Source organism: Zophobas morio, unplaced genomic scaffold (genome assembly GCF_036711695.1).
Source record: "Zophobas morio isolate AGI-343-1 ecotype UQ-CSIRO unplaced genomic scaffold, CSIRO_AGI_Zmor_V1 ptg000014l, whole genome shotgun sequence".
NCBI classification, from domain to species: Eukaryota; Metazoa; Arthropoda; class Insecta; order Coleoptera; family Tenebrionidae; genus Zophobas; species Zophobas morio.
Genome location: NW_026972119.1, coordinates 18,416,507 through 18,438,314, shown reverse-complemented (window position 1 = coordinate 18,438,314; position 21,808 = coordinate 18,416,507). Strand labels below are relative to the sequence as shown.

At 29.6% G+C, this 21,808-nt stretch overlaps 1 protein-coding gene across 9 annotated transcripts in view; it reads left to right on the top strand.

Moving 5' to 3' along the window:
- Positions 1 to 21,808, top strand: part of LOC135128588 (disks large 1 tumor suppressor protein) — a 1,417,771-nt gene that overhangs the window by 840,997 nt on the left and 554,966 nt on the right. The window lies entirely within an intron of this gene.

The window sequence follows — 21,808 nt, the reverse complement described above, 5'->3', positions numbered from 1 at the left end:
GATCTCATATTGTAATAATTTAGTGTATGTAACCGGCACGGTGTTATGAATTTAACGGAAGACAGGTTAAGCACGAGTTCGTCTTGAATTAGCGAGATTGGAAGGTTAAATAACAATTTTAAGTCTTGATGTGAAGAGAAATTTTGTGCTAGAGATAAATCGATCGTTTTTAAGTTGATTAAGAAGAACTTGGCTTTTATGTAAAGTTAGAGTGTAAGAAAAGTACGTTGGGATTAGTTTAATCATTCAAAAACAGGTAAATTAATTTTCTTAATTGTGCCCTTAAGACGTTATTCATTTAATTCTTGCTCCTATTTACACACAATATTTTACGTAAGTAATTGCTAGTTTTTAGAAATAACACACTCACTTTTCTAATCTTTTTTGAAATATCCGTGCAAAAAGAATGAGATACAACAATCAAATTTCACTTATTCAGTTAATTTCTAATATTTAGTTGTAAAATACTGAGTGATGAAAAAATGGCGGATAAGCTCAATGGTACGACAAAGGTTCTGAAGGACTCGAAACAAATATTTTTATAAATCCCTGTCCTGAGAGGAAAATTGTAGCCACAGATAACCTTAAAAAATATTTCTAAACTATGCATTAAAAAAGTGAGTCCTTGACTCATAAAATCAGAACAAGTTGGATGATTAGTTCTGATATCGTAAGTAGTACCTGAGTTGAAAACTTTACTTAATAAATTAATTATAAAATTTCGTGTAAGGATTCCAGAAAACAATACTCCAATATTTAAGTACATCGGAGTATTTTAGACAACGGGAGACACTGGTGGTTTTTTTTAGTGATATACAGGGTGAGCATGGTCCTTAGAAAACAATCAAACATTGAAGTTTGGCAGGGAACAATTTGTTAAAATTCATGGTCTCAAGTCAACATTTTTGCTGTTAGTAGCGGTGTTACTCAAGGGTCAAACCTGGGCCCCCTGTTGTTTACTATTTTTTTCAATGATGTTCTAAATGTTATTAGTTAGGGTATTTATAGTTTTATTAGTCTTATCATAACAAATACTAGCCCCGCCCACCCACCCTCAGTTTTCTTAAAGGTTATGTCATTGGCCACAATCAGTCTTATCTTAGCAGGTACTAAGCCTCGCCCACCCGCGCTGTTCTCATTCTAACGATTTTATTTCTGTTCAGTATAAGGTACAGTTTTCATTCAAACCAAATAAAAAAACTAAAATTTGTTTCTAATTTGGTACTTACAAAAATACAATTTCGTCTTCGGCTGATCGTTTTCTGACAGACCGTGCAACATAATAAGTTACATAAGTTGGTCTGGATTTTAGATTTAAAAATTTTGGATTTTAAGTTTAATTTAAGTAAATTTAACTTATATATATTATAAACTCCACCATAGACTAACGTCTGTTGCAATAAAATTTATTACTATTATTATTTATATCGAAATTTGACGTACCTGTTAAAAAAATTGAAAAATCTCAAAATCTATAAAATTCAAAAAATTATTGAAAACATAAAATTTGCTTATTTGCGATTTTTCTTTTGTATAACCTCCTTGAAGTAAAAACCACTGGCGTAAATGATACCCCTTGAAACTGCAGACAATATAAAATTTATTTAAAGCAGATAAACTACAACCGGAAAAAATGTGCTCTCACATGTGTAACCTCGAGTGTTTCGTTATACATAGTTCGAAAGAATTCGACTGTTTGCACGTTCAGATTACTATCATCGGCGATCGCATGCATTTGTGTTAAAAGAAAATGAAACTTGATTAATTTTGTCTCCTTCAAACAAAGGGGAGAACTGTTTAATTAAAAAAAAATAAAGAAAATATCCCGACCACAGGATTATTAACTGGGTTTGCATGATTACGTATTATGTGACTAAAGAAGAAGTACAAACTATAACAATAATAGTAATAATAATAATAAATAAAAATGTGGTGGATTCATAAACCACAATTATGCTTTTTGTACAAAATTTTGAGAGATGTTGGTGGGGACAAATTTTGGTTAGTGTTCAAATTTAATAACAATTGGTTCAGTTTCATAAAAGTCCGGACAGACGACGGACAGACAGACAAACAAATGAAACATGAAACATCGAGAAAATATGAAAGTAGCCAAGTGTCCGATGGACTCGACTACAATAGTTCCTTAGCGTATGCTCGGGAAGTAAAAGAGAAAACATATCTTAAGAAAGAAAAGGTAAAGATTAAGCTCCACCCATCCGCTCCGATCTCAATTGGGATGAATTTGTCATTCGTTATAAGAATGGAGGCAGAGCTTACTGCAAATTCCAGATTTCTCTTTGAATATCATTTTAAACTTATTTTAGTATTTTGTTATAAAAAAAAGAACGTATCTTAAGAAGAAGGAAGGCAAAATATAAGCCCCGCCCATCCGCCCTATCTCATTTGTGATGAACTTTTTATTCGTTGTCACACCGAGGGGCGGAGCATTATTGCAAAATCGATACTTTCCTACAAAATTTACCATTTTAAATGTTTCTTGTTATGAAAAGAAAACTACGAATAGTAAGGAAAACAAATGCAAAATATGGGCCCCACCCACCCACCCTGTCCAAATTTTGATGATTTTTTTTATTCATCGTAAGCCAGACAGTGGAGCTTAACTTCAATTCTCATTTTTCTTCAAGAAATTACCAAGTGAAACATGCTCTTAAGTAATCGTGACGTTCAAATAAAACTATATTAAATAAAAAAGGGAGCAAACTATTAAGCCCCACCTTGATATCAATGTGACGAATATTTCATTTGTTATCTCACGAAGGGGCGGAGCATAATTGCAAAATCGATGTTTCCCTATACAAATTTACCATTTTAAACATGTTTTAAGTTTCTTCTTGTGAAAAAAACGACAATGTAAATTAATAAAAAAAGGTAAAATATAAGCCCCGCCCACCCGCCCGATCTCAATCGTGATGATTTTTTTCACTCATCGTAAGCCGTGGGGCGGAGCTTAATTGCAAAATTGTTACTTTGTACGACAAATTGCTATGTGAAACATGTTCCTGAGTAATCGTGTTGTTCAAAGCAAACTATGTGTATGTATTAAGTACAAAAGAAAGCCAAAAAAGATCTGGCTTTAATTTTTGCTTAATAAGTATACGTAATATTCTTTGAACAACACGATACTCAAAAATATAGCTTATGTGGTCATTTCTTCTGAAGAAATAAGGGTTTTGCAATTAAGCTCCGCCTGTTTGGCTCACGACGAATAAACAAAATCATCACAATTGAGACAGGGTGGGTGGGCGGGGCTTATATTTTGCATTTTTTTCTACAAAAATTTACCACTGCACTTCATAATTTACCGCTGCATATGAACTACATAAATTTTTGAGTAGAGCGTTCCATATTTAATTTAGAAAAAAAATTTCCAACGTCATATAGCTAGTACTTGATAAGATAAGACTGATTTTGGCAGATGACATTTCCTCTAAGAAAGCAAAGGGTGGGTGGGCGGGGCTAGTACTTGATAAGATAAGACTGACTTTGGCAGATGACATATCCTCTAAGAAAGCAAAGGGTGGGTGGGCGGGGCTAGTACTTGATAAGATAAGATAAGACTGATTTTGGCAAATGACATATCCTCTAAGAAAGCAAAGGGTGGGTGGGCGGGGCTAGTACTTGATAAGATAAGACTGATTTTGGTAGTTGACATATCCTCTAAACTAATTTTGGGCCTGTAAATCTTATAAAAACTTGAAATTTAAAGGTGCTAAATTGCAAATTTTCATACTAACGAGTTAAATTCCAAAGTCTACCTGAAATGTGTAAAATATTAGGTATACTTTATTAGTTTATTTTTGACCTGAAGACAGCTGCCGTTTGAATATTATTCAAACAGCTGTAAAAACATACAGTTTGTGTAACAAGTTTTAAGTTTCTTGTTGTGGAAAGAAGACTGCGTATATTAAGAAAAAAAGGCAAAATTAGAACCCCGCCCACCCACCCTGTCTCGGTTGTGATGATTTTTTTATTCATCGTAAGCGAGACGGTGGAGCTTAACTTCAATTCTCATTTTTCTTCAAGAAATTACCAAGTGAAACATGCTCTTAAGTAATCGTGATATTCAAATAAAACTATATTAAATAAAAAAGGGAGTCAACTATTAAGCCCCACCTTGATCTCGATGTGATGAATTTTTCATTTGTTATCTCAACAAGGGGCGGAGCATAATTGCAAAATCGATATTTCCCCATACAAATTTACCATTTTAAACATGTTTTAAATTTCTTCTTGTGAAAAAATGACAATGTAAATTAATAAAAAAAATGGTAAAAGATAAGCCCCGCTCACCCGCCCGATCTCAATCGTGATGATTTCTTTACTCATCGTAAGCCGTGGGGCGGAGCTTAATTGCAAAATACTTATTTTCTACGACATATTGCTATGTGAAACATGTTTCTGAGTAATCGTGTTGATCAAAGCAAACTATTTGTATGTATTAAGTACAAAAGCTTAATATACTCAGTATTCTTTGAACAAGACGATACTCAAAAATATAGCTTATGTGGTCATTTCTTCTGGAGAAATAAGGGTTTTGCAATTAAGCTCCGCTCTCTTGGCTCACGACGAATGAAAAAAATCATCACAATTGCGACAGGGCGGGTGGGCGGGGCTTATATTTTGCCTTGTTTTCGACAAAAATTTACCACTGGATTAAATAATTTACCATCGCATATGAACTTCATAAATTTTTGAGTAGAGCGTTCCATATTTAATTTAGAAAAAAAATTCCAACATCATATAGCTAGTACTTGATAAGATAACACTGATTTTGGCAGATGACATATCTTCTAGGAAAGGAAAGGGTGGGTGGGCGGGGCTAGTACTTGATAAGATAAGACTGATTCTGGTGGTTGACATATCCTCTGAACTAATTTTGGCCTTGTAAATCTTATAAAAAATTGAAATTTAAAGGTGTTAAATTGCAAATTTTCATACTAACGAGTTAAATTTCAAAGTATACCTGAAATGTGTAAAATATCAGGTATACTTTATTAGTTTATTTTTGACCTGAAGACAGCTACCGTTTGGATATTATTCAAACAGCTGTAAAAACATACCGTTTGTGTAACAAGTTTTAGGTTTCTTCTTGTGAAAAGATGATAATGTATATTAATAAAAAAAGGTATGATGTAAGCCCCGCCCACCCGTCCGATCTCAATCGTGATGATTTTTTTACTCATCGTAAGCTGTGGGGCGGAGTTTAATTGCAAAATCCTTATTTTCTACGACAAATTGCTATGTGAAACAGGTTCCTGAGTAATCGTGTTGTTCAAAGCAAACTATGTGTATGTATTAAGTACAAAAGAAAGCCAAAAAATAAGAGCTTTAATTTTTGCTTACTTACTTAGTATTCTTTGAACAACCCGATACTCAAAAATATATGTGGTCATTTCTTCTGGAGAAATAAGGGTCTTGAAATTAAGCTCCGCCCTCTTGGCTCACGACGAATGAAAAAAATCATCACAATTGCGACAGGGCGGGTGGGCGGGGCTTATGTTTTGCCTTGTTTTCTACAAAAATTTAGCACTGCATTTCATAATTTACCACTGCATATGAACTTCATAAGTTTTTGAGTAGAGCGTTCCATATTTAATTTAGAAAAAAAATTCCAACATCATATAGCTAGTACTTGATAAGATAACACTGATTTTGGCAGATGACCTATCCTTTGGGAAAATAAGCGGCGAGTGGGCGGGCTTAGTATTTGTTAAGATAAAACTAATTTTGGACCTGTAAATCTTATAAAAACTTGTGAAATTTAAAGGTGTTAAATTGTAAATTTTCATAGTAACGAGTTAAATTCCAAAGTCTACCTGAAATGTGTAAAATATTAGGTATACTTTATTAGTTTATTTTTACCTGAAGACAGTTAATGTTTGGATATTATTCATACAAACATTAAAAACTTACAGTTTGTGTAACAAGTTTTAAGTTTCTTATTGTGGAAAGAAGACTATGTATATTAAGAAAAAAAGGCAAAATTTGAACCTCGCCCACCCACCCTGTCTCGGTTGTGATGATTTTTATAAAAAAATCAGAAAAATTGATCCAAAGGCTGAAGGACAAACTCAAAGCAGGTTCATAAACCACAAGTACAGGAGTATGTTATTTTATAAAATGCAAGTAGGCGCTGCTGTGAAAAAAAAGAGTTTATCTCATTGTTGGTGGAGATGATTAGACAAATTTTTAAATTAAAATAAATTGGTAACAATCAGACAGGCGACACAGACAAGTTGCAGACATACGGGGGACCTATTTTTTCGTATGCTAAGTGTCATGAAATGTCTAGAAAACATGAAAACAGCAATTCGCCGAATGGCTTAATCCAAATGTGGGTTTTCAGAAGTGAGAAATCGTTTCATTTAAATTCACACAAATATAAATAAACAATATCAAAAACCGCAATTCCGGTAGAGTAGTAATTTGAACTAATTACTGGTTTACAGTTTTCATAGGTTAAATTATTGGTCAGCAGTCAGTAAAACAACAAAAGCCTCGATAGAAGGTTTATTATTTAACAAACATTTTGGTGTATATGTGGTTGCATACATACATTCACTCTCACTCAAATCCAACAAAGGAACGCTAGAAATTCTATCAAAAATGGGCCTGTCGAAAAATCAGGTCAGTATTTTCGCGTCTCCAAATGGCCAAAGAAAGTCGAATAAATCAAGCATATTAGGCACGAATAATCGTAGGTTACTCATGCGGCCTGCGTCACCCAACCTGCTCCAAGAAAGCACTTTTACTTTCATAACAGCACCTTTCCTAATAGAAATTATCGGCATTGCACAAGCGTTATAATTATCGGCATTGACTTAAATTAGCCGCTAAAAAGCCTCCGTTTGAAAACCGACAATAAACCATTAACATAATTGCTTCATTCGGACCACTTCGTCCGCGGAACCATGTTAAGTTTTAACCGTTTAATAATAAATTAAACCTCTCTAATGGAAGTGTGGAGTTTTTGGGTATCCTGGATTTCTCCCTGGAAAATTGACCGCTGTTGACACAAGCGATTCTACTAATGGAACAACGACAACTTGTTTGACTGTCGAGAACTGAACAAATTATTTTAACGAAGGGGTTGGACCCGAAAGTTTTTCTTGCCGATCTCTTGCCACTCGAGTGAATTGCTTTAGCAGGGGTCAAGATCAAGGTGCAAGAAATTAATTAAATCATTTCCGACTGTTTTACTCCACATCATATCCGGTTATTGGATTGGCTACCTGACGGCGGATTGGGAAAGCGTTAATTAATTCAGATTTAGCGAACGATAGACGAAATCGCTGCATTGTCCAAGACAGGTTATTTTACGAGCGATTGCACAGAATCAAACGAAGCTGCTGCGTGTTACATTAACATATCAAACGCGCGATCATGCTTGACTTGCCGGAATAAGCTTCTGAAGTTTTTAACGTTGTTACCAACTTATCTCTGGGGTTTTAGCCGGAATTAAAAGTGTTCGTGTTATGCTTATTTTTGCGTCCGCCCTCAAGTGAAAACTGGTGGATATGGGCGAAGTTTGTTTTTGGCTCAGTTGGCTTCGAGCAAAATAGATCTACGGATTAAAATTTATACAGTTTCGTTACAATAAATATCTGTGACCTTCGGTTTGCTTAAAATGAACGACGAGAGCAACGTTTACAGTCTTGCTATATGAATTATTTTTTCATGTATAGTAGTTGTCGTAAATTTGTTTTCACTCAGGCGGTAGTTTTGAAGTCATTGTAATTGCATACCTATAAAAAAAATAATTTTGTTGTACTCTATATTTCAAAATGACAACTCAATGGTTAGTAAAGAATTATCAAAATTTCACTTTAAAAATTAAAAAAAAAATTAAAACGTGGATAAAAATAACGTGTTCTACTGCACTTTAGAAACAAGCTTGTTTAAGTTGCAGCGAACCTTCACTAACGTGCTTAGAACTAGAGTAATCAGTACCCTGTTCTGTGCCAAATATATTCGATCGGGTTTAGGTCCGGCGAACACTGTGGCCAAATGGAATCGTTTACGTTACTGCTATCTAAAAACTCTTGTGTAACCAACCAAACATTAACTCGCTAAAAAATACTCTATTCAAGCTCTTGAAGTATGGTAAAAGAACAGGATGTAAGACGTCATAAGGTGTTAGTTGATGATATTTCGAAGTCGTCAATACAACTATTAAAAAATTTGTCGAAATGTAAAATCGAAAAATTGGAAAATCTGATAATTGAAAATTCAAAAATTGTAAAAATGTAAAATGAAAAATCAAATAGGTGTAAAATCGAAAATTTGAAAAATCGAATGACTAAAAACGAAAAATTATAAACTAATTAAACTAAAGAATCAAACACTTGAAAAGTTAAAGTTGAATTTTTGACCAATTAAAAATCAAAAAATTGAAAAATTGTGAAATTACAAAATTGAAATGGACAGTTGAAAAATCGAAGGATTCCAAAACCGAAAAATTGAAAAATCGAAGAACTGGAAAATTTGATAATTGGAAAATCAAAATTGAAGAAGTGTTTCATTAAAAATGGGACAATTGAGAAATCAAAAAACTGTAAAAATATAAACCTGAAAAATTAAAAATTGCAAAAAGTGGAAAAACGTATAATTTAAAATTGAAAAATCAGACAATTGTAAAATAGAAAAATTACAAATTAAAAAATCAAACACTGGAAAATTGAAGATTGAAATTTTGAAATATGTATTAAAAAATCAAGAAATTAGAAAATCAAAACAATGAAGTTCGAATAATCGAAAAATCAAAAATTGAAAAATCGGATGTACTTATTTAAAAACGAAAAATTGTAAAATAATTAAACGGGAAAATCAAAAACCTGAAAAACTAAAATTGAAATTTTGAACACTTAAAAATCAAAAAATTGAAAACTTGGATAGTTGTAAATTCAAAAATTTGTCAAAGTGTGAAAATGAAAAATTGCAAAATTATTAAATTGAAAAACCTAGCAATTGAAAGATGAAAAATCGAAAAATTGAAAATTCGAGGAACTGGAAAATCTGATAATTGAAAAATCTAAAATTGAAAATTCATTAATTAAAAATTGAGTAAGTAATTCAAACCTCAAAAATGGTAAAAATGTAAATTTAAAAAATCAGAAAGTGGTAAAATGGAAAAATTGAAAAATCGAATAACTTTAAAGGGAAAAATTGTAAAGTAATGAAACTGAAAAATCAATAATCTGAAAAATTAAACTTGAAATTTTGAACAATTAAAAATCAAAAATTGAATAACTGTAAAATTACGAAATTGCAAAATTAGATAGTTGTAAAATGAAAAATAAAAAATCGAAACATTGAAAACCGAAAAATTGAAAAAACAGGGAACTGGAAAATTTCATAAATGAAAAATCGAAAATTGAAAGTTCATTAATTAAAAACGAAGATTGAGAGATCAAAAATTGCCAAAAAGTAAAATTAAAAAGTCAGGAAGCCGTAAAAACCAAAAACTCTAAAATAATAAAACTTAAAAAATTAAATACTTGAAACATTAAAACTGAAAAAGTTGAAAAATTTTGAAATATAAAAAATAAAGCAAATGGAAAATCCAAACAATGAATTTCGGATAATTGAAAAACAAAAACTAAATTATCAGATCTTTAAAAACGAAAAATTGTCAAATAGTTAAACGGAAAAATCAATAACCTGAAAAATTAAAAGTGAAATTTTGAAAAACTAAAAATCAAAAAATTTAAAAATTATAAAATTACAAACATGAATAATTGGATATTTGTAAGTTCAAAAATTTATTAAAGTGTGAAAATAAAAAATTGCTAAATTATTGAATTGAAAAACCAAGCAACTGAAAAATGAAAAATCGAAAAATTGAAAAATCTTAGGATTCCAAAACCGAAAAATTGGAAAAACGGGCAACTGGATAATTTGATAAGTGGATAATCAAAAATTGAAAACTGATTCATTAACAATAGAATAACTGAGACACCAAAAATTGTAAAAACGTAAAATTAAAAAAGCGAAAAATTGTAAAATAATGGAACTGAAAAATCAAACACTTGGAGAATTAAACTTGAAAGTTTGAACAATCAAAAATCAAAAAATTGAAAAATTAGATAGTTGCAAATTCAAATATTTATTAAAGTGTAAAAATGAAAAAGTGCAAATTTATTAAATTGAAAAACCGAGATACTGAAAAATGAAAAGTCGAAAAATTGAAAAATCGAACGATTCCAAAACTGAAAATTAGAAAAATCGAAAAACTGGATAATTTGATAATTGGAAAATCAAAAATTGAAATTGATTCATTAAAAACAGAGTAATTGAGACATCAAAAATTGTAAAAATGTGAAATAAAAAATCAGGAAGGTGTAAAATCGAGAAATTGTAAAATAGAATAACTTCAAAAACGAAAATTTGTTAAATAATGAAACTGAAAAATCAAACACTTGAAAAATTAAACTTGAAATTTTGAACAATTTAAAACCAAAATTCTGAAAAATTGTAACATTACAAAATTGAAAAATTGGATAGCTGAAAATTCAAAAATTTATTAAGGCGTAAAAATAAACACTGCAAAATTATTAAATTGAAAAACCGATCAACTGAAAAATAAAAAATCGAAGGATTCCAAAACCGAAAAATTGGAAAATCGATGGCCTGGAAAATTTCATAAAAAACTGATTCATTAAAAATGGTACATTTGAGAAATCAAAAAATTGTGAAAATATATATAAATGTGAAAAATAAAAAATTGCAGAACTACGGAACTGGAAAATATATAGTTATTGTAACATTGAAAAATCTGACAATTATTGTAAAATAAAAAAATTAAAATTCAAAAATCGAAGGAAATAGAAAATCCAAGCAATGAAGTTCAGATCATTGAAAAAACAAAAAGTAAAAAGTCATATATCTTTAAAAAGAAAACTGTAAAATAATTAAATGGAAAAATGAGAATCTTGAAAAATAAAAATTGAAATTTTAAACAATTAAAACTCAAAAAATTGAAAAATTGTAAAATTACAATATTGAAAAATTAGATTGATGTAAATTCTAAAATTGATTAAAGTGTGAAAATGAAAAATTGCAAAATGATTAAATTGATAAACTGAGTGCAACTGAAAAATAAAAAATCGAAGTATTGAAAAATCGAGGAAGTGGAAAATTTTATAATTGAAAAATCAAAAATTCATTAATTAAAAGTAGAGGTTGAGGGATCAAAAATTGTAAAAATGTAGAATTAAAAAATCAGAAAGTTTAAAAGTAGAGGTTGAGGTATCAAAAATTGTAAAAATGTAGAATTAAAAAATCAGAAAGTTGTAAAATCAAAAAATTTAGAAATCGAATAACTTTAAAAACGAAAAATTGTAAAATAATGAAACTCAAAAAGTCAAACACTTGAAACATTAAAGTTGAAATTTTGAACAATAAAAAATCAAAATATTGAAAAATTGTGAATTTGCAAAGCTGAAAGATTGGATAGTTGTACATTCGAAAATTTAAAAATGAAAAATTGCAAAATTATTAAATTTAAAAACCGAGCAACTGAAAAATGAAAAATCGAAAAATTGAGAAATCGAACGATTCCAAAACTGAAAATTTTGAAAAATCGGGGAAATGGAAGATTTGAAAATTGGAAAATCAAAAATTGAAAAACTGATTCATAAAAATGAATTGATAAATCAAAAAACTGTAGAAATATATTAAACCTGAAAAATAAAAAAAATTAGAGAATTCCAGAACTGGAAAAATGTATAATTTTAAAATTGAAAAATCAGACAATTGTAAAATAGAAAAATTGCAGATTGAAAAATCAGAAACTTGGAAAATTGGAAATCGAAATTTTGAAATATTGAAAAATCAAGTAAAGAGAAAATCAAAGGAAACAAGTTCGAATCATCGAAAAACCAAAAATTAAAAATCGAATGCCTTTAAAAACAAAAAATTGTAAAACAATTATACTGAAGAATCAAGAACTTGAAAAATTGGATAACTGCAAAATTGAAAAATTGTTATTAAACTCTAAAAATGAAAATTGCAAAATTATCAAACTGAAACATCGAATAACAGTAAAACCCAAAAAATTACAAAACCCTCAACTTTAAACATCATTCAATTGGAAAATCAAGAAATTGAAAAATCTGATAACTGTAAAATCAAAAATAGAGAAATCGACAAAATTCAGATATCGAACATTTCAAAAATGAAAAATCGAGAAATTAGAAAAACTGATAATTGAAAAATTGATTCATTAAGGACCGAAAATTGAGAAAGCGAAAAATTGTAAAGACATAAAACTGAAAAATTACAGAATTGAAAAATTTGTCTAAAGTTGGAGTACAATACAAAAAAAAAACAGCTTTTTCGAAAAATTATACTAGTAACATTTAATTTTTCAGATTTAATTTAATTTTTTGAGCGGATAAACAAATATATTTTGATTAAAAACTTACCACGATTTCGGTAACTTTAAAACGTCCGCAAAATTTCAAAGCATTCGGTTTTGCAGTTTAAAAATTAAATTGCAAGATGTTACAATTTGGATTTTTTTTCCCAAAATTATATATGTATCGGTTAAAAACTCGGCACAGATCCATAAACTAAACGTATAGGGTTATGTTATTTTATAAAATTGAAAATTTGCCATGTACAATTTTGAGGTGATGTCATCCCATTGTTGGATGATTAGACAAAGTTTGGTTAGCGTTTTACCATCTACACGATATCCATAGATATAAAGTTTGACCAAAATTGGTATAGTAGTTTCGGAGATTACCTGTCTACTAAATATTAACACTGACAACAGACAGACAGACAGACAGACGACAACGGGGGCTCATTTTTGCGTATTGTAGGAGTTATCAAACGTCGAGAAAACATGAAAGTAGCAATTCGCTTTATCAACTCGCTAACTATAATTTTTAGCTCAACCTTCAGAAAGTAAAAAATGCTTGAATGTATAAAAAACAATTTACGAAGTTTACGTACTTAACATAAATTATAAATTTATCTGTAAATTTGATTTCTTTTTACCTCATAGATATTAAAATAAAAATGTTGCAGCTGCAAAATTACGTTTTTTAGTATAATATGTTTACAATGACGCCATCAATTTTTTAGAAGAAATTAATAGTAATCAGATGTAAAGGTATTACCAAAGCTGTAAAATTTCATTTTAGAATTGTTTTTGACGATGGCCCGAATACATCAAATAAAGGTATAGGGAATGAATGCACTACACAACTAAAGATAGAGGAGTATGTTACAATATAATTTTTTTTAATGATCCTTGTTATTTACAAAAATTTTTGGAAGGGTTTTTGGCGAATATGGAAAAACTTTAGTGATGTTCTTAAGATTGTTCTAAAATTTCATAATAATCACACTGATAGATAGATTATTATTATCTGTCTATAAAATCGCAAATTTTTTCGTATTGAGAACATCTCGTCATTTCTTTAATTTGAGAATCATGGAAAATATTTTTTTACATTCAAGAAATTAGGCAAGATATCAAACAAAAAGCAGAAACAATCGTAAATAACCGTGATTGTTGGTTGTCTCCGCTTCGTGTTCTGAGTTTATGGTTTCTTGGAAAAATGCGTTTGTGTCGATGCAGAATCTAATCCTCGATAGCAGAGCAGCCGTTAATAATTCACTATTTTCTTTGATATTTCGGTATGTATGATTGTTGTAACTGACACCTTATTTAGAACGGCTGCTACAGAGTGACTCAAAAAATTTATGAACGGGACCTGACTTGTTCTGAGTGTATTTTCCTTCGGCACTGCTTTATCTATTGGACCAAATTTAAACTCCAATTTGTTGCAATTGAAAATTTCTAATTTATTATCAACACTAAAATAATTTTCATTACTCTTGAATAATGTTCCTCTGATTCACGCTACGACGTACGAGATCCGGAAATTCCGCTATGAAGTGATTGTCTGGTCTAAAAATTTTACAATACGTAGTATCAATACAAGTGAATAAACCTGTATGCACTAATAGATAAAAGATGTCAAACACAATGCGTCCACATAGCCTCACGTTGCGCATAATCACCTTTGTTTAATATTATCTTTATAAATAAACAATGACTCACGCATTCATCAACACACAATTATTAAAGCACACATTTCCAAAGTTTAATATTTCCGCCTCGACCGTCGCTTCTTTGACGAAGTACAAAAAATTAATCATCCTCGCGCACGACAAAAGATCAAAATAAAACCACCCAATCAAAAAGAAATTACGCAATAAAAGCTCCAAAAGCTGGTACACAATAATTGCTATAACCTCCGCTGTTTTCAATTACAACAAAGGGCGACAAACAAGTAAAACGACGAACGGCAGGGATAAGAACAGTGGAAAAATTTAAGCGAGATCGGAATCTGTCAGAACAATATGTCGGGGGAAATCGTCTACCACACTTTATTCTTTTTTATGTCACTATAAACAAAGTTATTACTGGGCCGACAGTCGCAGCGCCTCTATTTTTGTTTTTTCGCACCGGTTAAATGTATTAAGACGGAAAATTAAATGCTGCAGTTGAGACGAATCCTGAAAGAAAGCAAATTTGTATGATTAAAAGACCGCGTGATGAGAAGACCTCTAATGAATTTAAGCCAAAGCAGAAAGAGCCGGCAAATCTAAATAGAGGGTTTTAATGAAAGAACATGAAAGAGAGTTGGCAAGTGAAACAAGATTTATGAAAGAATACGGCTGGAGCGGCGGAGGCAAAGGAATGTCGAAATTAGGCATAGATTAGGTGTTAAAAGTTTCGGCGGAATAATAGAGAAAATTGGACAAACCGTTTAGTGTCAAAGGAAGCGTCCATCTTATCCAGGATATTTATGCTAATTACAACGGTTTAATAAAAGAGAATAGCACGTAACTAAGACTAACGAGCCGAGTTGGGATGAAACAAGAGACTTGTTAGAAGGCCGCTTTTATTTAAAATTGCTGTAAATGGAATCAGCTCGATAAGAAAGACAGAGGGTGGCGAGGGCAGGATTTGAACATGGCAAAAGGTTTGAATTTAATGTTGCCTTATTGAAGTCGGGTCTGTCAAATTAAAACGTCAATCGGTTACACGAAGGGACAAAACTTACCAAAATACTAAACCGGTTTTCATAAAAATTAGAGAAATTGTAATTAAAAATCACGAAATCCGCTACCTACTAAGGAATTTTCATTACGTGAAACTTAATTGATCATTGATTGAAAATACTGGATTCGTCTTAAAATCAGAGACTTAAACTGATCTGATATTGGTAGCAAAAAACGAAATGTAAAATTAAAACATCCAAATAAGCTGTTCAGTTATGTGGAAAATGTTCTATGTAGATATAATTAAAAGCCCTCGGTAACGAAGCTTTTTATTTATAGAAGATCGGCTTTTTTCCGACATAGTTTTGTTTAAAAATCCTCATTAAACATTGTTTTCGGTTTACAGAGCTGGAAAGCTTTTTTTAGTTGGTTGAAAAGCAAACACTAAAACTAATACTGGGGCTTTTTACTCTCAAATGTAACCCTACTTTTAAAAAAAGACTCAGACGGACTTTTAATTAAAAAATCGGAACCTTTTACCAAATACTTTATTTTCACTTACCGAAATTCCCGATAAAGCTGATGTTTAATTTGCAATTTTTTGTACCCCTACGTGTGATACAAGAGGATTAAGGGATTGTAACAATGTTAAATATTTCGACAACTCGTAGCGGTCAGAAATAGCCACAGCCGGCGGGTTTGAACACTTTTTAGGTGCATAGTAGACTAATAAATATTTCCAAAACCGTATGCTGCAAGAATAAGATTAATTATCACTTAATAAAAAAAATTAACCATTAAATTTTATCTAAGAGATTCAGGACGAATTTCTATGATTATTTAACAGGAAACTGGTAGTGCTTTTATAATTACATGACATTAAGACAATTTATTTATTGATCTCCTGAAGCTAACTGATGACGTAATGTTAGATAATCTGAACAATACGCCTTAAGTGCCTTACTAAATTTGTGATTCATTGCTGTGCTTTTATTTTTAGATTTCCGTACACAAATTTCTTTGCCGCCAGTTAAATCTGCGTATTCAAATGTTTATTCTAGGTAGAGGCCACGGACAATCATTTGCATTATTTAGAAAATTTATTTATTACAAATAAATATTTTTTTTAGTGAAGTGTTTCGAAATTTCTTTCTTTGTGGCTTGAATGTGACACGTTGCGTATTACAGATCGAAATATTTTGTTTGAGATGAGGATTCCGGGATTCTGTCTATTTATTTTAAAATTGTTTTGATTTTGACGTAAAGAGTATCTGTACGTTTTAAAGAAATTTCTCCACAAGACTGACCAAAAGCGCCGACATTTTTAATCTTTTTGTGTTTTAATGATTTATGTTCCATAAATATTACAAATCTCATACCTTCCAAAAATGAACAAAAACTTTTGATCAATAACTACTAAGTTTGGTTGTTTCTAAATTTTTGATTCTCCGATTTTTCGTTTTCTTAATTTCTCCATTAATCGATTTTTTGTTTTTCGGCTTTTCGATTTCTCGATTTCCAGATTTTTCGATCTTTCCGTTTTTTAATTCTTCAGTTTTTCGATTTTTAAATTTTCGGTTTTTCAACTTCAAATTTCTTAATTTTTCGATATTTCAGTTTTAGGATATTTTAGTTTTCTTATTCTTCAATTTTTCGATTTTTCAATTTCCCGATTCTCAGTTTTCCAATTTCTCGATTTTACTTTTTTGATTGCTTAATTTTTCGATATTTCAGTGTGGGAATTTTTCAATTTTTAGAGTCTTCAAATTTTCGATTTCTAGACTTTTTGTTTTCCGATTTCCCAATTTTCGGATGTTGTACTTTTACGATTTTCTAAATTTTCGATTTTTCAATTTCTCCATGAATCTATTTTTGGTTTTTCGACCTTTCGATTTCTTGACTTCCCGATTTCTCGTTTGTTTGATTTTTCAGCTTTTCAATTCTTCAATTTTCTTATCTTTTGACCTTTCGATCTTCTGATTTTTCGATTTCTCAATCTGTTGATGTTTTTTTCTCGCTGTTTCAGTTTTCCAATTTTCCGATTTGTCGGTTTTTCGATGTTTTAAACTTTACGAATTTTAAATTTTAGCTTTTTAGTTTTTAGATTTTTTGATGTTTAGGTTTCTCGTTGTTTTCAAAAATTTATCGATAATTTAATCCTTCAATTTTTTAAATTTTAGAAATTTAGATTTCTCAATTTCTCGATTTTTAGATTTTTCAATTTTTCAATATTTTGATTTTCTGGACTTTTCGATTTTTCGATGTTTCGGTTTCTAGATTTGTCGCTTTCGACATTTTGGAATTTTCAGCTTTTCAATTCTCCAATTTCCCGAATTTTCAATTTCTCAATTTTTCGATTTTTCAAGTTTTTGAGTTTGGGAATTTTTCGATTCGTCAAATTTTCTTTGATTTTTCCATTTTTCTTGGATTGATCAGTTTTTCAATATATGGGTTTTGGGACATTTTTTTCATTCCTCCTTTTTTTGTATTTTAAAATTTTAAATTTTAGATTTTTCCATCTCTCGACTTCTCGTGTTTTTTGATTTTTCAGTTTTTCAATTTTCCAATTTTCCGTTTTTTAAATTTACATTTTACGATTTTCCTGTTTTCAAATTGTATTCAGTTTTGTCAATGCTTTGGTTGCTCTCTTATCAAAATTTAGTTTTTCAATTTTTCAAATTTTAATTTTTTAGTTTTTCGATCTTCGGCCATTTCGATTTCTCGATTTTTCAATTTTTCGATATTTTAATTTTAGATTTTCTCGTTTGTCGATCTCTCATCTCTGGATCCTTCAAATTCTCGATCTTTTATATTTCAATTTTACGAATTTTTAGCATTCCAATTTCTTCAGTTTTTTGATATTTTTCACTTTTCACTTTTATCAATTTTTCGATTTCTCTTTTTGTTGAAATTTGGAAGTTTCGAATATTTGGATTTTTCAATTTTTCGACTTTACCATTTTGTAATTTTTTGATATTTCCGTTTCTCGAATTCTGGGTTTTCAGTGTTTAAAATTTATAGATTTTTCAGTTTCTCAACACTTCAATTTTGGGAATTTTTCTGTTTTTGGCTTTTTCAATTTTTTTCGCGATTTCTCGCTTTCTCGATCATTGGATGTTTCGATTTCTCATTTTCTAGGGTTTTCGATGTTTCCATTTTTCGAATTTTCGACTTTTTGATATTCGATTTTTTTTATTTATTGCCCTTTGGATTTGTTCATTCTCTAGTTTTTCTAATTGTTCGATTTTTCAAATTTTCGAATTAGAGATTTTTAATTTTTTGAATTTTCGATTTTTCAATTTTTCTATTCTTCAGTTTTTCGATTTTTAAATTGTTGAATTTTTCAATTTTTTGCTTTCTGGAATTTTCGATCTTCGATAGTCGAATTTTCAACTATTCGATTTTTGATTTTTTGAATATTCGACTTTTCAACTTTTCCACTCTTCAGTTTTTAGATTTTTTTTTTACTTTTCGATTTCTCAACTTATCAACACTTCAAATTTGGAAATTTTTCGATTTCTGGATTTTTCAATTTTCGATATTTTAATTTTAGAATTTTCGGTTTGTCGATTTCTCATCTTCTGGGCCCTTTGAATTCTCGAATTCTCAGTCTTTTGCTATTTCGATTTCTCGATGTTTAAATTTTTTAATTTTTCGATGTTTCGATTTCTTAGTTTTTCGATTTTACGGGTTTTCAAATTTTCAATTTCTTCAGTTTTTTAATATTGGAATTATTTGTTTTCTTAAATTTTCGATTTTTCTATTTCTCCTTACAATTTTCCATTTTTCAATTTTTCGGTTTTTAAATTTTTCGATATTTTAGTTTTATTAATTTTTCGATTTCTCTTCATTGTGATGCTTCGAATTTTTGGATTTTTCAATTTTTCGATTTTACGATTTTAAATTTTTTGATATTTAATTTTTCGATTTTTCGAATTTTCCTTATCTCGAGTTCCTGGTTTTTCAAGATTTAAAATTTATCGAATTTTCAACTTCTCAACACTTCAATTTTGGGAATTTTTCCGTTTTTTGGCTTTTTCAACTTTTTTCGCGACTTCTCGACCTATAGATTTCTCGCTTTTTCGATCTTTGGATATTTCGATTACTCGATGTATAAATTTTTCGATTTTTCACTGTTGTGATTTGTCATTTTCTCGGTTTTTCGATTTTTCCATTTTTCGAATTCTCGATTTTTTGATATTCGAATTTTTTATTTATTTCCTTTTCGATTTCTCCATTCTCTAGTTTTTCCAATTCCTGGATTTTTGACATTTTCAATTTTTTCGAATTGGCGATTTTTGATTTTTTGAATTTTCGATTTTGATTTCTTAAAGTTTGGATTTTTCAATTTTTCAGTTCTTTGATTTTTCGATTTTTCAATTGTTTTACTTTTCGATTTTTTGCTTTCTCGAGTTTTCGATAATCGAATTTTCAATCATTCTACTTTTCTACTATTCGATTTTTGATTTTTTGAATACTGGCTTTTTCAATTTTTCCACTCTTCAGTTGTTTGATATTTGAATTTTTTGATTTTATAATTTTTCGATTTTTGGATTTCTTGTTACACGTTTCCATTTGTAAATTTTTCGATTATTCAGTTTTATCCATTTTTCGATTTCTCTTTTTGTTGAGATTTGGATGTTTCGAATTTTTGGATTTTTCAGTTTTACGATTTTACGATTTTTTTTTCTCGAGTTCTTTGTTTTTTAATGTATAAAATTTATAGATTTTTCAACTTCTCAATACTTCAATTTTGGGAATTTTTTCGTTTCCGGCTTTTTCAATTTTTTTTTCGCGACTTCTCCACTTTTCGATTTCTCGCTTTCTCGAACTTTGGATGTTTCGATTTCTCGATGTTCCAATTTTTCGATTTTTCGCTGTTTTGATTTCTCATTTTCTCGTTTTTCGATTTTTCCATTTTTAAAATTTTCCATTTTTTGATTTTTGAATTTTTATTTATTTCCTTTTCAATTTCACAATTCTCTAGTTTTTCCAATTCTTGGATTTTTCACAGTTTCAATTTTTTCGAATCAGCGATTATTGATTTTTTGAATTTTTGATTTTGAGTTCTTAAATTTTGATTTTTCAATTTTTCAGTTCTTTAGTTTTTCGATTTTTCAATTGTTTTACTTTTCTAGTATTCGATTTTTGATTTTTGAATATTGGCTTTTTCAAATTTTCACCTCTTCAGTTTTTTGATATTTGAATTTTTTGATTTCTTAATTTTTCGATTTTTCGATTTCTTGTTACACGTTTCCATTTGTAAATTTTTCGATTATTCAATCTTATCAATTTTTCAATTTCTCTATTTGTTGAGATTTGGATGTTTCGAATTTTTGGATTTTTCAATTTTTCGATTTTACGATTTTTTTCCTTTTCTCAAGTTCTTGGTTTTTCAATGTTTAAAATTTATAGATTTTTCAACTTCTCAATACTCCAATTTTGGGAATTTTTCCGTTTTGGGCTTTTTGAATGTTTTTCCCGGTTTCTCGCTTTCTCGATTTCTCAATGTTCCAATTTTTGAATTTTTCGCTGTTCTGATTTCTTATTTTCTCAGTTTTTCGATTTTTCCATTTTTCGAATTTTCTGATATTCGAATTTTTTATTTATTTCCTTTTCGATTTCTCCATTCTCTAGTTTTTCCAATTCTTGGATTTTTCACATTTTCAATTTTTTCGAATTAGCGATTTTTTGAGATTTGGATGTTTCGAATTTTTGGGTTTTTCAATTTTTCGATTTTACGATTTTTTTCCTATTCTCGAGTTCTTGGTTTTTCAATGTTTAAAATCTATAGATTTTTCAACTTCTCAATAGTTAAATTTTGGGAATTTTTCCGTTTTCGGCTTTTTCAATTTTTTTTTCGCGACTTCTCGACTTTTCGATTCCTTGCTTTCTCGATCTTTGGATGTTTTGATTTTTCGATGTTCCAATTTTTGGATTTTTCGCTGTTTTAATTTCTCATTTTCTCGTTTTTCGATTTTTCGATTTTTCCATTTTAGGACTTTTTACTTTTTTAATATTCCAATTTTTCGATTTTTCGAATTTACCATTTCTCGACTTCTCGGTTTTTCAATGTTTAAAATTTTTGGATTTCTCGATTTTTCAATTTGTTGATTTCTCAACTTGTCACACTTCAAATTTGGGAATTTTTCAGTTTCTGGATTTTTAAATTCTTCGATATTTTAATTTTAGACTTTTCGGTTTTTCTCATCTTCTGCACCTTTGAATTCTTGTTTTCTCGTTGTTTTGATATTTCGATTTCTGGATGTCTAATTTTTTTAATTTTTCGATGTTTCGATTTCTAGTTAATTGATTTTACGAATTTTTGGTTTTTCAAATTTTCTATTTCTTCAGTTTCTTATATTTGAATTTTTTATTTTCTTAAATTTTCGGTTTTTCGATTTCTCATTACATTGTTCGACTTTTCGAATTTTCCTTATCTCGAGTTCCTGGTTGTTCGGTATTTATAATTTATGGAATTTTCAACTTCTCAACACTTGGCTTTTTAGATCTTTTCCCGGCTTTTCGACTTTTCGATTTCTCGCTTTCTCAATCTTTGGATGTTTCGATTTCTCAGTGTTCCAATTTTGTGAATTTTTCGCTGTTTCATTTTCTCAGTTTGTTGATTTTTCCATTTTTAGAATTTTCTGATACTCGATTTTTTTATTTATTTCCTTTTTGGATTTCTTCATTCTCTAGTTTTTCGAATTCTTCAATGTTTCAAATTTTCAATTTTTTGGAATTAACGATTTTTAATTTT